A 15862-nucleotide genomic window follows, 5' to 3' on the forward strand; every position below is an offset into this window, starting at 1 on the left:
AACTTGTTCGTAAACAAAAGTTAATCCTTCTAACTTGACTTTTAAAATCAACTTAACGCATGTTCTATATATATATGATATGCTAACTTAATGATTTAAAACCTGAAAACACGAAAAATATCGTAAAATCGGATATACGCCGTCGTAGTAACACCGCGGGCTGTTTGGGTTAGTTAATTAAAAACTATGATAAACTTTGATTTAAAAGTTGTTATTCTGGAAAAATTATTTTTCTTATGAACATGAAACTATATCCAAAAATTATGCTTAAACTCAAAGTGGAAGTATGTTTTCCAAAATGGTCATCTAGACGTCGTTCTTTCGACTGAAATGACTACCTTTACGAAAACGACTTGTAACTTATATTTTTGACTATAAACCTATACTTTTTCTGTCTAGATTCATAAAATAGAGTTCAATATGAAACCATAGCAATTTGATTCACTAAAAACGGATTTAAAACGAATAAGTTATGGGTAAAACAAGATTGGATATTTTTTCTTGTTGTAGCTAAGTGAAAATTGGTAACAAATCTATATTAATCATATCCTACCTAAATTATATTGTATTATACATGTATTCTAATATATTATGTAATCTTGGGATACCATAGACACGTATGCAAATGTTTTGACATATCATATCGACCCATATGTATATATTATTTGGAACAACCATAGACACTCTATATGCAGTAATGTGGGAGTTAGCTATACAGGGTTGAGGTTGATTCCAAAAATATATATACTTTGAGTTGTGATCTAGCCTGAGACGTGTATACACTGGGTCGTGGATTGATTCAAGATAATATATATCAATTTTTTCTGTACATCTAACTTTGGACAACTAGTTGTAGGTTACTAACGAGGACAGCTGACTTAATAAACTTAAAACATCAAAATGTATTAAAAGTGTTGTAAATATATTTTGAACATACTTTGATATATATGTACATATTTGTTATAGGTTCGTGAATCGACCAGTGGCCAAGTCTTACTTCCCGACGAAGTAAAAATCTGTGAAAGTGAGTTATAGTCCCACTTTTAAAATCTAATATTTTGGGATGAGAATACATGCAGTTTTATAAATGTTTTACGAAATAGACACAAGTAATTGAAACTACATTATATCGGTGAATGATCGAAGCCGAATATGCTCATTTTGCTTGGTAACCTAAGAATTAGTAAACCGATATACTAATTGACGCGAATCCTAAAGATAGATCTATTGGGCCTAACGAACCCCATCCAAAGTACCGGATGCTTTAGTACTTCGAATTCGTTTTTATCATGTCCGAAGGATTTCCCGGAATGATAGGGGATATTCTTATATGCATCTTGTTAATGTCGGTTACCAGGTGTTCACCATATGAATGAATTTTATCTCTATGTATGGGATGTATATTGAAATATGAAATCTTGTGGTCTATTATTATGATTTGATAATATATAGGTTAAACCTATAACTCACCAACATTTTTGGTGACGTTTTAAGCATGTTTATTCTCAGGTGATTATTAAGAGCTTCCGCTGTTGCACACTAAAATAAGGACAAGATTTGGAGTCCATGCTTGTATGAAATTATGTAAAAACTGCATTCAAGAAACTTATTTTTGATGTAATATATTCTTATTGTAAACCATTATGAAATGGTCGTGTGTAAACGGTATATTTTAGATTATCATTATTTGATAATCTACGTAATGCTTTTTAAACCTTTATAAATAAAATAAAAGTTATGGTTGATTTAAAAATGAATGCAGTCTTTGAAAAACGTCTCATATAGAGGTCAAAACCTCGCGATGAAATCAATTAATATGGAATGTTTATAATCAATATGAACTTGACATTTCAGTTGGTATCCGAGCGTTGGTCTTAGATAACCAGAAAATTGCATTAGTGTGTCTTACTAAGTTTGTTAGGATGCATTAGTGAAATGTCCCGTTCTTATTGATTAAAAACGTTCCATATTAATTGATTTCGTTGCGAGGTTTTGACCTCTATATGAGACGTTTTTCAAAGACTGCATTCATTTTAAAACAAACCATAACCTTTATTTCATCAATAAAGGTTTAAAAAGCTTTACGTAGATTATCAAATAATGATAATCTAAAATATCCTGTTTACACACGACCATTACATAATGGTTTACAATACAAATATGTTACAACAAAATAAGTTTCTTGAATGCAGTTTTTACACAATATCATACAAGCATGGACTCCAAATCTCGTCCTTATTTAAGTATGCGACAGCGGAAGCTCTTAATAATCACCTGAGAATAAACATGCTTAAAACGTCAACAAAAATGTTGGTGAGTTATAGGTTTAACCTATATATATCAAATCATAATAATAGACCACAAGATTTCATATTTCAATACACATCCCATACATAGAGATAAAAATCATTCATATGGTGAACACCTGGTAACCGACATTAACAAGATGCATATATAAGAATATCCCCATCATTCCGGGACACCCTTCGGATATGAAATAAATTTCGAAGTACTAAAGCATCCGGTACTTTGGATGGGGTTTGTTAGGCCCAATAGATCTATCTTTAGGATTCGCGTCAATTAGGGTGTCTGTTCCCTAATTCTTAGATTACCAGACTTAATAAAAAGGGGCATATTCGATTTCGATAATTCAACCATAGAATGTAGTTTCACGTACTTGTGTCTATTTTGTAAATCATTTATAAAACCTGCATGTATTCTCATCCCAAAAATATTAGATTTTAAAAGTGGGACTATAACTCACTTTCACAGATTTTTACTTCGTCAGGAAGTAAGACTTGGCCACTGGTTGATTCACGAACCTATAACAATATATACATATATATCAAAGTATGTTCAAAATATATTTACAACACTTTTAATATATTTTGATGTTTTAAGTTTATTAAGTCAGCTGTCCTCGTTAGTAACCTACAACTAGTTGTCCACAGTTAGATGTACAGAAATAAATCGATAAATATTATCTTGAATCAATCCACGACCCAGTGTATACGTATCTCAGTATTGATCACAACTCAAACTATATATATTTTGGAATCAACCTCAACCCTGTATAGCTAACTCCAACATTCACATATAGAGTGTCTATGGTTGTTCCGAAATATATATAGATGTGTCGACATGATAGGTCGAAACATTGTATACGTGTCTATGGTATCTCAAGATTACATAATATACAATACAAGTTGATTAAGTTATGGTTGGAATAGATTTGTTACAAATTTTCACGTAGCTAAAATGAGAAAAATTATCCAATCTTGTTTTACCCATAACTTCTTCATTTTAAATCCGTTTTGAGTGAATCAAATTGCTATGGTTTCATATTGAACTCTATTTTATGAATATAAACAGAAAAAGTATAGGTTTATAGTCGGAAAAATAAGTTACAAGTCGTTTTTGTAAAGGTAGTCATTTCAGTCGAAAGAACGACGTCTAGATGACCATTTTAGAAAACATACTTCCACTTTGAGTTTAACCATAATTTTTGGATATAGTTTCATGTTCAAAATAAAAATCATTTTCTCAGAATAACAACTTTTAAATGAAAGTTTATCATAGTTTTTAATTAACTAACCCAAAACAGCCCGCGGTGTTACTACGACGGCGTAAATCCGGTTTTACGGTGTTTTTCGTGTTTCCAGGTTTTAAATCATTAAGTTAGCATATCATATAGATATAGAACATGTGTTTAGTTGATTTTAAAAGTCAAGTTAGAAGGATTAACTTTTGTTTGCGAACAAGTTTAGAATTAACTAAACTATGTTCTAGTGATTACAAGTTTAAACCTTCGAATAAGATAGCTTTATATGTATGAATCGAATGATGTTATGAACATCATTACTACCTTAATTTCCTTGGATAAACCTACTGGAAAAGAGAAAAATGGATCTAGCTTCAATGGATCCTTGGATGGCTCGAAGTTCTTGAAGCAGAATCATGACACGAAAACAAGTTCAAGTAAGATCATCACTTGAAATAAGATTGTTATAGTTATAGAAATTGAACCAAAGTTTGAATATGATTATTACCTTGTATTAGAATGATAACCTACTGTAAGAAACAAAGATTTCTTGAGGTTGGATGATCACCTTACAAGATTGGAAGTGAGCTAGCAAACTTGAAAGTATTCTTGATTTTATGAAACTAGAACTTTTGGAATTTATGAAGAACACTTAGAACTTGAAGATAGAACTTGAGAGAGATCAATTAGATGAAGAAAATTGAAGAATGAAAGTGTTTGTAGGTGTTTTTGGTCGTTGGTGTATGGATTAGATATAAAGGATATGTAATTTTGTTTTCATGTAAATAAGTCATGAATGATTACTCATATTTTTGTAATTTTATGAGATATTTCATGCTAGTTGCCAAATGATGGTTCCCACATGTGTTAGGTGACTCACATGGGCTGCTAAGAGCTAATCATTGGAGTGTATATACCAATAGTACATACATCTAAAAGCTGTGTATTGTACGAGTATGAATACGGGTGCATACGAGTAGAATTGTTGATGAAACTGAACGAGGATGTAATTGTAAGCATTTTTGTTAAGTAGAAGTATTTTGATAAGTGTATTGAAGTCTTTCAAAAGTGTATAAATACATATTAAAACACTACATGTATATACATTTTAACTGAGTCGTTAAGTCATCGTTAGTCGTTACATGTAAGTGTTGTTTTGAAACCTTTAGGTTAACGATCTTGTTAAATGTTGTTAACCCAATGTTTATAATATCAAATGAGATTTTAAATTATTATATTATCATGATATCATCATGTATGAATCTCTTAATATGATATATATATATATTAAATGTCTTTACAACGATAATCGTTACATATATGTCTCGTTTAAAAATCATTAAGTTAGTAGTCTTGTTTTTACATATGTAGTTCATTGTTAATATACTTTATGATATGTTTTCTTATCATAGTATCATGTTAACTATATATATATCCATATATATGTCATCATATAGTTTTTACAAGTTTTAACGTTCGTGAATCACCGATCAACTTGGGTGGTCAATTGTCTATATGAAACATATTTCAATTAATCAAGTCTTAACAAGTTTGATTGCTTAACATGTTGGAAACATTTAATCATGTAAATATCAATTTCAATTAATATATATAAACATGGAAAAGTTCGGGTCACTACAGTACCTACCCGTTAAATAAATTTCGTCCCGAAATTTTAAGCTGTTGAAGGTGTTGACGAATCTTCTGGAAATAGATGCGGGTATTTCTTCTTCATCTGATCTTCACGCTCCCAGGTGAACTCGGGTCCTCTACGAGCATTCCATCGAACCATAACAATTGGTATCTTGTTTTGCTTAAGTCTTTTAACCTCACGATCCATTATTTCGACGGGTTCTTCGATGAATTGAAGTTTTTCGTTGATTTGGATTTCATCTAACGGAATAGTGAGATCTTCTTTAGCAAAACATTTCTTTAAATTCGAGACGTGGAAAGTGTTATGTACAGCCTCGAGTTATTGAGGTAACTCTAGTCGGTAAGCTACTGGTCCGACACGATCAATAATCTTGAATGGTCCAATATACCTTGGATTTAATTTCCCTCGTTTACCAAATCGAACAACACCTTTCCAAGGTGCAACTTTAAGCATGACCATCTCTCCAATTTCAAATTCTATATCTTTTCTTTTAATGTCAGCGTAGCTCTTTTGTCGACTTTGGGCGGTTTTCAACCGTTGTTGAATTTGGATGATCTTCTCGGTAGTTTCTTGTATAATCTCCGGACCCGTAATCTGTCTATCCCCCACTTCACTCCAACAAATCGGAGACCTACACTTTCTACCATAAAGTGCTTCAAACGGCGCCATCTCAATGCTTGAATGGTAGCTGTTGTTGTAGTATTGGTGATTCTTATCACCGTTTTCCTCCCACTTTCTTTTGACTTGCTTCACATTGGCCTCTTCAGCAGTCTGTTCTTTAATTCTTTCTTCAATCTGGTTCACTAGTTTGTGAGCCATTCTACATGCCTGTTGTATGGAGACGGGCTCGTGTGAACTTATATCTTCTTGGATTCTTTCCGGTAATCCTTTCACAAACGCGTCGATCTTCTCTTCCTCATCTTCGAATGCTCCCGGACACAATAGGCACAATTCTGTGAATCGTCTTTCGTACGTGGTAATATCAAATTCGTGGGTTCGTAACCCTCTAAGTTCTGTCTTGAGCTTATTGACCTCGGTTCTGGGACGGTACTTCTCGTTCATCAAGTGCTTGAATGCTGACCACGGTAGTGCGTACGCATCATCTTGTCCCACTTGCTCTAGATAGGTATTCCACCATGTTAACGCAGAACCTGTGAAGGTATGCGTAGCGTACTTCACTTTGTCCTCTTCAGTACACTTACTTATGGCAAACACCGATTCAACCTTCTCGGTCCACCGTTTCAATCCGATCGGTCCTTCGGTTCCATCAAATTCCAAAGGTTTGCAGGCAGTGAATTCTTTGTAGGTGCATCCTACACGATTTCCTGTACTGCTAGATCCAAGGTTATTGTTGGTATGTAGCGCAGCCTGTACTGCGGCTATGTTTGAAGCTAGAAAAGTACGGAATTCCTCTTCATTCATATTCACGGTGTGTCGAGTAGTCGGTGCCATTTCCTTCAAAATAGTTAAATGGAACAAGTTAATCATACAGAATATTAAGAGTAGTTAATAGTATTTCGTAGCATAATATGAACTCATTTATAAAAGCTTTTTCTTCATATTAGCGTTTTATAAGTTTAAATTCGGGTAGTACATACCCGTTAAGTTCATACTTAGTAGCTAATATACAATTCAACTACTACAATTCTATATGAAAAACTGATTGTAATAATATTTCGCGTTCAAACTTTTATACAATATTTTACAAACTTACAATACCGCTTAATTTACATAAAGCATGAAATATAGCACACAATAACTTTGATACAAGATAGTTGTGAAGACAATTCTAGCTAGTACACAAGTCGTTCGGCAAAGGCAATAAAGACACGTAATTCATACGTCCAGAAACAAGTCATGCATTCTGGTTTTACTAGGACTACTTCCCATCCTTGGTCTTGTGCAACATAACCGTTATGGCCGTTGATAAGACAGCGTGTTGTAACGTCATCAAAGGGACGAGGGTTACGTAATGTCCAACAGTCCCGTAATAATCTAAAAACCTCATTTCTTACCCCAATTACCGACTCCGTCACTTGTGGAAACGTTTTGTTTAATAGTTGTAGCCCGATGTTCTTGTTCTCACTTTGGTGAGAAGCGAACATTACTAATCCGTAAGCATAACATGCTTCTTTATGTTGCATGTTAGCCGCTTTTTCTAAATCACGAAGTCCAATATTCGGATATATTGAGTCAAAATAATTTCTTAACCCGTTGCGTAAAATAGCATTTGGGTTCCCCGCAATATATGCGTCAAAGTAAACACATCGTAACTTATGGGTTTCCCAATGTGATATCCCCCATCTTTCAAACGAAAGTCTCTTATAAACCAAGACATTCTTGGAACGTTCTTCGAATGTCTTACAAACTGATCTCGCCTTAAATAGTTGTGCCGAAGAATTCTGGCCGACTCTAGACAAGATTTCATCAATCATGTCTCCGGGTAGGTCTCTTAAAATATTGGGTTGTCTATCCATTTTGTGTTTTTAAACTGTAAAATAGACAAGAGTTAGTTTCATAAAAAAATACTTATTAATACAAGCAATTTTTACATATATCATAAAGCATAAGAACACTATATTACATATATTACACCACACGAATACAACTATCTTATTCCGACTCGCTCGTTTCTTCTTCTTCGGTTTTGGTTCGTTTTGCCAAGTTTCTAGGGATATATGATGTTCCCCTAATACGAGCCGTCGTTGTCCACATTGGTTTAGAAAAACCTGGTGGTTTAGAGGTTCCCGGGTCATTGTTACAACTTAAGGACTTCGGGGGTTGACGATACATATAAAGTTCATCGGGGTTGGAATTAGATTTCTCTATTTTTATGCCCTTTCCCTTATTATTTTCTTTTGCCTTTTTAAATTCAGTTGGGGTAATTTCTATAACATCATCGGAATTCTCGTCGGAATCCGATTCATCGGAGAATTGGTAATCCTCCCAATATTTTGCTTCCTTGGCGGAAACACCATTGACCATGATTAACTTTGGTCGGTTGGTTGAGGATTCTCTTTTACTTAACCGTTTTATTATTTCTCCCACCGATTCTATTTCTTCTTCCGGTTCCGATTCTTCTTCCGGTTCCGATTCTTCTTCCGGTTCCGACTCTTCTTCCGGTTCCTCTTCGGGAACTTGTGAATCAGTCCACGAATCATTCCAATTTACATTTAACTCTTCATTATTATTAGGTGAATCAATGGGACTTGTTCTAGAGGTAGACATCTATCACATAATATCAAACACGATAAGAGATTAATATATCACATAATATTCATATGTTAAAAATATATAGTTTCCAACAAAAATGTTAAGCAATCATTTTCAAAGAAAACACGGTCGAAGTCCAGACTCACTAATGCATCCTAACAAACTCGATAAGACACACTAATGCAAATTTTCTGGTTCTCTAAGACCAACGCTCGGATACCAACTGAAATGTCCCGTTCTTATTGATTAAAAACGTTCCATATTAATTGATTTCGTTGCGAGGTTTTGACCTCTATATGAGACGTTTTTCAAAGACTGCATTCATTTTAAAACAAACCATAACCTTTATTTCATCAATAAAGGTTTAAAAAGCTTTACGTAGATTATCAAATAATGATAATCTAAAATATCCTGTTTACACACGACCATTACATAATGGTTTACAATACAAATATGTTACAACAAAATAAGTTTCTTGAATGCAGTTTTTACACAATATCATACAAGCATGGACTCCAAATCTCGTCCTTATTTAAGTATGCGACAGCGGAAGCTCTTAATAATCACCTGAGAATAAACATGCTTAAAACGTCAACAAAAATGTTGGTGAGTTATAGGTTTAACCTATATATATCAAATCATAATAATAGACCACAAGATTTCATATTTCAATACACATCCCATACATAGAGATAAAAATCATTCATATGGTGAACACCTGGTAACCGACATTAACAAGATGCATATATAAGAATATCCCCATCATTCCGGGATACCCTTCGGATATGATATAAATTTCGAAGTACTAAAGCATCCGGTACTTTGGATGGGGTTTGTTAGGCCCAATAGATCTATCTTTAGGATTCGCGTCAATTAGGGTGTCTGTTCCCTAATTCTTAGATTACCAGACTTAATAAAAAGGGGCATATTCGATTTCGATAATTCAACCATAGAATGTAGTTTCACGTACTTGTGTCTATTTTGTAAATCATTTATAAAACCTGCATGTATTCTCATCCCAAAAATATTAGATTTTAAAAGTGGGACTATAACTCACTTTCACAGATTTTTACTTCGTCAGGAAGTAAGACTTGGCCACTGGTTGATTCACGAACCTATAACAATATATACATATATATCAAAGTATGTTCAAAATATATTTACAACACTTTTAATATATTTTGATGTTTTAAGTTTATTAAGTCAGCTGTCCTCGTTAGTAACCTACAACTAGTTGTCCACAGTTAGATGTACAGAAATAAATCGATAAATATTATCTTGAATCAATCCACGACCCAGTGTATACGTATCTCAGTATTGATCACAACTCAAACTATATATATTTTGGAATCAACCTCAACCCTGTATAGCTAACTCCAACATTCACATATAGAGTGTCTATGGTTGTTCCGAAATATATATAGATGTGTCGACATGATAGGTCGAAACATTGTATACGTGTCTATGGTATCTCAAGATTACATAATATACAATACAAGTTGATTAAGTTATGGTTGGAATAGATTTGTTACAAATTTTCACGTAGCTAAAATGAGAAAAATTATCCAATCTTGTTTTACCCATAACTTCTTCATTTTAAATCCGTTTTGAGTGAATCAAATTGCTATGGTTTCATATTGAACTCTATTTTATGAATATAAACAGAAAAAGTATAGGTTTATAGTCGGAAAAATAAGTTACAAGTCGTTTTTGTAAAGGTAGTCATTTCAGTCGAAAGAACGACGTCTAGATGACCATTTTAGAAAACATACTTCCACTTTGAGTTTAACCATAATTTTTGGATATAGTTTCATGTTCATAATAAAAATCATTTTCTCAGAATAACAACTTTTAAATCAAAGTTTATCATAGTTTTTAATTAACTAACCCAAAACAGCCCGCGGTGTTACTACGACGGCGTAAATCCGGTTTTACGGTGTTTTTCGTGTTTCCAGGTTTTAAATCATTAAGTTAGCATATCATATAGATATAGAACATGTGTTTAGTTGATTTTAAAAGTCAAGTTAGAAGGATTAACTTTTGTTTGCGAACAAGTTTAGAATTAACTAAACTATGTTCTAGTGATTACAAGTTTAAACCTTCGAATAAGATAGCTTTATATGTATGAATCGAATGATGTTATGAACATCATTACTACCTTAATTTCCTTGGATAAACCTACTGGAAAAGAGAAAAATGGATCTAGCTTCAATGGATCCTTGGATGGCTCGAAGTTCTTGAAGCAGAATCATGACACGAAAACAAGTTCAAGTAAGATCATCACTTGAAATAAGATTGTTATAGTTATAGAAATTGAACCAAAGTTTGAATATGATTATTACCTTGTATTAGAATGATAACCTACTGTAAGAAACAAAGATTTCTTGAGGTTGGATGATCACCTTACAAGATTGGAAGTGAGCTAGCAAACTTGAAAGTATTCTTGATTTTATGAAACTAGAACTTTTGGAATTTATGAAGAACACTTAGAACTTGAAGATAGAACTTGAGAGAGATCAATTAGATGAAGAAAATTGAAGAATGAAAGTGTTTGTAGGTGTTTTTGGTCGTTGGTGTATGGATTAGATATAAAGGATATGTAATTTTGTTTTCATGTAAATAAGTCATGAATGATTACTCATATTTTTGTAATTTTATGAGATATTTCATGCTAGTTGCCAAATGATGGTTCCCACATGTGTTAGGTGACTCACATGGGCTGCTAAGAGCTGATCATTGGAGTGTATATACCAATAGTACATACATCTAAAAGCTGTGTATTGTACGAGTATGAATACGGGTGCATACGAGTAGAATTGTTGATGAAACTGAACGAGGATGTAATTGTAAGCATTTTTGTTAAGTAGAAGTATTTTGATAAGTGTATTGAAGTCTTTCAAAAGTGTATAAATACATATTAAAACACTACATGTATATACATTTTAACTGAGTCGTTAAGTCATCGTTAGTCGTTACATGTAAGTGTTGTTTTAAAACCTTTAGGTTAACGATCTTGTTAAATGTTGTTAACCCAATGTTTATAATATCAAATGAGATTTTAAATTATTATATTATCATGATATCATCATGTATGAATCTTTTAATATGATATATATACATTAAATGTCTTTACAACGATAATCGTTACATATATGTCTCGTTTAAAAATCATTAAGTTAGTAGTCTTGTTTTTACATATGTAGTTCATTGTTAATATACTTTATGATATGTTTTCTTATCATAGTATCATGTTAACTATATATATATCCATATATATGTCATCATATAGTTTTTACAAGTTTTAACGTTCGTGAATCACCGATCAACTTGGGTGGTCAATTGTCTATATGAAACATATTTCAATTAATCAAGTCTTAACAAGTTTGATTGCTTAACATGTTGGAAACATTTAATCATGTAAATATCAATTTCAATTAATATATATAAACATGGAAAAGTTCGGGTCACTACAATTAGTGAGTCTGGACTTCGACCGTATTTTTCTTCAAAAACGATTGCTTAACATTTTTGTTGTTAGAAACTATATATTATTAACATGTAAATATTATGTGATATATTAATCTCTTAACGTGTTTGATATTGTGTGATAGATGTCTACCTCTAGTACAAATCCCATTGATTCACCTAATAATAATGAAGAATCAAATATATTTTGGGAAGATTCACAAATTCCCGAAGAGGAACCGGAAGAAGAGGAACCGGAAGAGGAAGAACCGGAAGAAGAGGAACCAGAAGAGGAGGAAGCGGAAGAGGAGGAACCAGAAGAAGAAGAGGTTCCAGAGGAAGAAATATTGATACCTATAGTAAATCGATTAAATAAAAGAAAATCTTTAACCAACGGACCAAAGTTAATAATGGTCAATGGTGTTTCCGCCGAGGAAGTAAAATATTGGGAGGATTACCAATTTTCCGATGAATCGGATCCCGATGAGGATTCCAATGATGTTATAGAAATTACCTCGACCCAATTTAATAAAGCGAAAGAAAATAATAAGGGAAAAGGTATAAAAATAGAGAAACCCGATTCCAACTCCGATGAACTTTATATGTATCGAGAACATCCGTATTTCCTAAAATGTAACAATGACCCGGGAACCTCTAAACCACCAGGTTTTTCTAAACCATTATGGAAAACGATGGCTCGTATTAGAGGAACATCATATATTCCTAGAAAAATAGGAAAACGAACCAAGTCCGAAGAAGAAGAAACCAGTGATTCAGATTACAGGGTTGTAATCATGTTGTGTATTATATGTATTGTACTGTGCTTGTACTTTTATGTTCTATGTAAAAATTGCTTGTATTGTTTGTTAATTATCTTTTACGAATCTAATCCTTGTCTATTTTACAGTATAAAAACAAAATGGACGTTAAGGGTAGACGACCGAATATTTTAGAAGACCTATCAGAGGATATGATTGAGGAAATCTTGTCTAGAGTTGGTCAGAATTCATCAGCACATTTAGTTATGGCAAAATTAACTTGTCAAACATTTGAAAGACTTTCTAAAAATTCCTTAGTTTATAAAAGGCTATCCTTTGATAGGTGGGGTATATCACATTAGGGAGACCATAAGTTACGCCGTGTTTTCTTTAAAGCATTAAATGCGGGGAACCCAAATGCAATTTTACGCTACGGGTTAAGAACCTATTTTGACTCAACATATCCCAACATAGGATTTCGTGAATTAGAAAGAGCTTCTAACATGCAACATAAAGAAGCATGTTATGCTTACGGGTTAGTGATGTTCGCTTCTTACCAAACTGAGAAAAAGAACATCGGGTTGCAGCTTTTAAAAAAAACTTTCCCACAAGTGACGGATTCAGTAGTTGGGGTAAGAAACAAGGTTTTTAGATTATTACGGGGCTGTTGGACATTACAAAACCCTCGTCCTTTTGAGGACTTTACAACATGCTACCTAGCCAATGGTCATAACGGTTATTTTCCACAAGACCAAGGATGGGAAGTCGTCTTAGTAAAACCAGAATGCATGACTTGTTTCTAGACTTATGAATTACGTGTCTTTATTTCCTTTGCTGAACAACTTGCGTATTAACTAGATTTATCTTCAAAGTTGTCCTGTATCAAAGTGTACTATATTTCATGTTATATGTAATATAGCGAAGTTGTAAGTTTGAAGAATATTTATATGTGACATATTATTATAATCAGTTTTTCATATGGAATTGTAGTAGTTGAATTGTATATTAGCTACTAAGTATGAACTTAACGGGTAGGTAGTACCAGAATTTAAATTTATAAAACGCTAATATGAAGAAAAAGCTTTTATAAATGAGTTCATATTATGCTACGAAATACTATTGACTACTCTTAATATTTTGTATGATTAACTCGATTCAGTTGTCTATTTTGAAGGAAATGGCACCGACTACTCAACACACCATGAATATGAACGAAGAGGAATTTCGTACCTTTCTTGCTGCAAACATAGCCGCAGTACAGGCTGTGCTACATACCAACAATAACGCTGAATCTAGCAATGCAGTTAACGGTGCAAGAAATCGTGTAGGATGCACCTACAAAGAATTCACTGCCTGCAAACCTTTAGAATTTGATGGAACCGAAGGACCAATTGGATTGAAACGGTGGACCGAGAAAGTCGAATTGGTGTTTGCCATAAGTAAGTGTACTGAAGAGGACAAAGTTAAGTACGCTACGCATACCTTCACAGGTACTGCGTTAACGTGGTGGAACACCTATCTTGAACAGGTAGGACAAAATGTTGCTTACGCACTACCGTGGTCGGCATTCAAGCAATTGATGAACGAGCAGTACCGTCCTAGAAACGAAGTCAATAAACTCAAGGCAGAACTTAGAGAGTTACGAACACAAGGGTTCGACGTTACCACATATGAACGACGATTCACAGAGTTGTGCCTATGTGTCTGGGAGCATTCAAAGATGAAGAAGAGAAGATCGACGCATTTGTAAAAGGGTTACCAGTAAGGATTCAAGAAGATGTGAGTTCACACGAGCCCGCTTCTATACAGAAGGCAAGTCGAATGGCTCATAAACTCATAAATCAGATTGAGGGAAGAATTAAAGAACAGGCGGCCGAAGTAGCCAACACGAAACAACTCAAGAGGAAGTGAGAGAAAAATGGTGACAAGAGTCACCAGTACAACAACAACAATTACAACCACAATCGCAACAACTATCCCAACAACCGCAACAACAATCGCAACAATAACTGCAATCTTAACAATAACTGCAACAAACATCCCAACAACAACAACATCAACAACTACAACAACCATTTCAACAACAATAACAATCCCAACAACAACCTCAATAACAACAACGGTAACAAAAACCAAAAATAGCCATGTCATAGGTGTGAAGAAAATCATCAGGGGTTTTACACAACATTTTGCAATAGGTGTAAAAGAAATGGTCATAGCGCGACAAAGTGTGAGGTCTACGGACCAAAGTTTAACAGAACTAAAGGAACAAATAATGCCAAAACAAGTAATGTCGAAACGAATAGTGTCGGAGCAAGTAATACCAGTACTGTTTGTTATAAATGTGGAAAACCGGGCCACACTATTAGAAATTGCTCGAATCAGGGGAATACTAATGGGCAGGGCCGTGGAAGAGTTTTCAATATTAATACGGCAGAAGCACAGGAAGACCCGGAGATTGTTACGGGTACGTTTCTTATTGACGATAAATCTGCTTATGTTTTATTTGATTCGGGTTCGGATAGAAGCTATATGAATAGAGAATTTTGTGCTAAATTAAGTTGCCCATTGGCGCCTTTGGATAGTAAATTTTTACTCGAATTAGCAAATGGTAAATTAATTTCAGCAGATAATATATGTTGGAATCGAGAAATTAAACTGGTTAGCGAAACATTTAAGATTGACTTGATACCAGTAGAGTTAGGGAGTTTTGATGTGATAATCGGTATGGACTGGTTGAGAGAAGTGAAAGCAGCGATCGTTTGTTACAAAAATGCAATTCGCATTATATGAGAAAAAGGAAAACCCTTAATGGTGTACGGAGAAAAGAGCAACACGAAGTTAAATCTTATTAGTAACCTGAAGGCACAAAAACTAATAAGAAAAGGTTGCTATGCTGTGCTAGCACACATCGAGAAAGTCAATTCCGAAGAAAAGAACATCAATGATATTCCCGTCGCAAAAGAATTTCTCGATGTATTTCCGAAAGAATTACCGGGACTACCTCCACACCGATCCGTTGAATTTCAAATAGACCTTGTACCGGGAGCTGCACCAATAGCTCTTGCTCTATACAGACTCGTACCTAGCGAAATGAAGGAACTTCAGAGCCAATTACAAGAACTTTTAGAGCATGGTTTCATTCGACCAAGCACATCACCGTGGGGATCTCCTGTTTTGTTTGTCAAGAAGAAAGATGGTACATTCAGGTTGTGTATCGACTACCAAGAG

This window comes from Rutidosis leptorrhynchoides, chromosome 3, assembly GCF_046630445.1.
Source record: "Rutidosis leptorrhynchoides isolate AG116_Rl617_1_P2 chromosome 3, CSIRO_AGI_Rlap_v1, whole genome shotgun sequence".
NCBI lineage: Eukaryota > Viridiplantae > Streptophyta > Magnoliopsida > Asterales > Asteraceae > Rutidosis > Rutidosis leptorrhynchoides.